This window comes from Cyprinus carpio, chromosome B9, assembly GCF_018340385.1.
Source record: "Cyprinus carpio isolate SPL01 chromosome B9, ASM1834038v1, whole genome shotgun sequence".
Lineage (NCBI taxonomy): Eukaryota > Metazoa > Chordata > Actinopteri > Cypriniformes > Cyprinidae > Cyprinus > Cyprinus carpio.
This window is the reverse complement of record NC_056605.1, coordinates 18,352,294-18,355,737: the sequence shown is the minus strand read 5'-3', so window position 1 is coordinate 18,355,737 and position 3,444 is coordinate 18,352,294. Positions and strand designations below refer to the sequence as shown.

General features: G+C 38.6%; 1 pseudogene; it reads left to right on the top strand.

Annotated features, from left to right (window-relative positions):
* The first annotated feature begins 73 nt into the window (after positions 1-73).
* LOC109087721 lies at positions 74-2,110 on the top strand (annotated as a pseudogene).
* The last annotated feature ends 1,334 nt before the right edge of the window (positions 2,111-3,444 follow it).

Below are 3,444 nucleotides of genomic sequence, written 5' to 3'. Positions count from 1 at the left end.
TTGCCACGAGATCCCGGATCGGTGAAACATGGCATCCCGTGGCGGTCTCGTCTCTCACAGATGACAATGCCTCCTGATCAGTGAACAGATGTCCTTCACCGAGGTTTTGGGAAGCATTACAGAGCTTCTGCTGGCAGGAGTCGACACTGTAAGTATCTTCACTCTTTACAGAGGCAATGCATTATTTGGATTTATAAGCATCAATAGTATTTGCGACGTATTTGAGATTCTTCACTTTTGATGCATGCTCATTTTAGACATCAAACACTATTTCCTGGTCGCTTTATCACTTGGCACGGGAGCCAGAGATCCAGCAGAATCTGTATGAGGAGATTATCAGTGTCTGCCCGGGTGACAAAGTGCCCTGCAGTGAAGACATTACCAGGATGCCATTGCTAAAGGCCATCGTTAGAGAGACTCTTCGGTATAGCATCTTCTGTATCTCTCAGTCATACTGTGTTATATTTAAAAGGATAGTTCACCCAAAAATTGCTTAAAATGCACTCACCCTCAGGCCGTCGAAAATGTAGATGAGTTTGTTTTTTCTTTAGAACAGGTTTTGGATCATCTGCAGGGAATGGGTGCAGTCAGAATGAGAGTCCAAACAGCTGATAAAAGCATCACAAGTAATCAACATAGCTCTAGTCAGTCAGTGGAGAAATTGAAGAAAGCAGTATTATGAATAAAGGACTCATATTTTAGCTGGAAGCAATGGTTTGAAACTAAAAATGTCTTGATGTATTTGCTTATTACAAACTTTCACTTCACGTAACATTAATTCATGGGCAGGAGTCAACTTGTGGATTATTGTGATGTTTTTAATCAGTTGTTTGGACTCTCATTCTGACGGCACCCATTCACTGCAGAGGATCCACTGGTGAGCAAGTGATGCAGTGCTAAATTTCTCAAAACACTTTATGTTCTGATGAAGAAACAAACTCATCTACAGTTTGGATGGCCTGAGGGCGAGTACATTTTTAGTAAATATACATTTTTGGGTAAACAGTTTCGTTAAAAGCGTGTCAAAGTAATGAAAACAGTGTTGTGTAAGCTTGCTAAATGAATCCTCCAAACGTGTTCTCTCAGTTTATATCCGGTGGTTCCTGGAAATGCTCGTGTCATTGCTGAAAGAGAAATAGTGGTGGGTGGCCACCTCTTCCCTAAAAATGTAAGCTGAACTACAAACTGCCATTCCAGAATTAAATAAAGATGTAATGTTGGTGTATGATGTGTAAGTAGATGTATGTACTATCTGATCTGTTTTTTGTTTTCTATTTTCTTTTTCTGCCACTTTGCAGTGTCCTACGATGAGAAGGTGTTTCCCGATCCTTCTGCCTTCCTCCCTCAGCGCTGGATCCGTGGGGAGAAGCAGTTAAACCAGCATCCCTTCGGGTCTGTGCCGTTTGGCTTTGGCATCCGTGCCTGTCTGGGCCGCAGAGTGGCTGAACTGGAGATGTACCTCCTCTTGTCCCGGGTAAGAACACATTTCACAGATGTTTCTGTTACGAAATGAAAAGAAGTTCTTGTACCTCACAGAGTTTTGCTTCTATAAACTATACAGTGAGGCTCAGAAGTCTGAGGCCACACTGAAAATCTGGATTCAGGTTCTGATTTTAAATATTTTGATGAGTTTAAATAGTATAAAACAAAGAAATGAACATTTTGGTCATTCCATGAATGTTGAACCCATTCATGTCACCAGAGATTTTCCTGCCCCAGTTTAGTTGATCATTTTGTTGTGTTAGTTTTGGATCCTTGCCTAATCTTCAGTCCTTCAACTTTGGTCCAACCTCCTCTACTATTACAGAGATAGTTCTGCTTATCAATGAGTAACTAAGATCCATGTATTCAGCATGTTTCCTGTAATAAACATTCCACTTGAATAAACCGTGCATGTTAAGGTCAAAATGTTTGTTTCCATTTTTTTTTTTTTACCTTTTGCAGTTAATTAAACATTATGAAGTGCGTCCAGACCCTTCAGGAAGGACTGTGAAGCCGATCACACGAACTCTGCTGGTCCCTGCCACATCCATTGACCTGCAGTTCATTGATAGGCAAGAGCAGCAAGAGGAGCCAGTCAAAGCAAATGTTTCTGTATAAATAACTGTTAACTTTTGCACTTATTTTGGTTATTTGTTTTTTTTATATTGTTTTATTATTTTTTAAATTGCTTAGCCCTGTGGACACAAAGTGCTTACTAAATTACATTGCTGGACTGTTGCCTTTTTAATATAGAAGCAGATTAGTCTCAAATATAATTCACGCAAAAAACACGATTCACACATGCGTAGACAATTTCACATGCATGAAACCTAATTCAAGTACACACAAAATAAATTCACGTGCGTGAAAAAAAAATATATTCACAAAAAGCAATTCACATGCGCAAAATAAAATTATATATTCATAAAATACATTTCACAAATGCAAAACACAATTCGTAGATATACAACTTTGCACAAAAACCTTTGAATGTTTAAAATGTACGAGTGTCTGAATGTACGAAATCGTCATTAGTACTACGAATCCACTCGGATTTGTGTGTGTGTGTGTTTTTGAGACTCCTGGCAGAGCTCTCTTCCCACGTGGGTCTGTCGTACTCTTTAGCCAATCAGATGCGAGCTTACCATTCAACCAATCATATCATAAGCCACTGAGAGTGCATTCAATGAGCACGATTCTGCGCACCTTTTGCGCAATGTTGATCAATTAGAACGGAAATTAAGCCTTTACATCCGTAATCCCATAGACAGTAAAAGAAATGGACACAGCGACCCAATTGGAACTCAATTGAGACAAGTGAAGCCCATTTTTAGCGATTTTTTAGCACTTCCGTTTCTGATGCGCAGACTCAAACACAAAGGAAGCTTCTGCCATTATTGTGACTTCATCTGAACATGTGCAAAAAACTACTCTCCTTGAATGCACTCTCAGTGGCTTATGATATGATTGGTTGAATGGTAAGCTCGCATCTGATTGGCTAAAGAGTACGACAGACCCACGTGGGAAGAGAGCTCTGCCAGGAAAGTCTCGAAAACACACACACACAAATCCGAGTGGATTCGTAGTAAATGACGATTCGTACATTCAGACACTCGTACATTTTAAACATTCAAAGGTTTTTGTGCAAAGTTGTATATCTACGAATTGTGTTTTGCATTTGTGAAATGTATTTTATGAATATATAATTTTATTTTGCGCATGTGAATTTCTTTTTGTGAATATATATTTTTTTTCACGCACGTGATTTTTTTTTTTGTGTGTACGTGAATTAGGTTTCATGCATGTGAAATTGTCTACGCATGTGTGAATCGTGTTTTTTGCGTGAATTATATTTGAGACTAATCTGCTTCCATATTTTAAAGGCATTTTTATTTATAACAACACTTACAATAACACTTATTTTACTGTTATTATACAGGATACTGTAAATGTACTCATTTT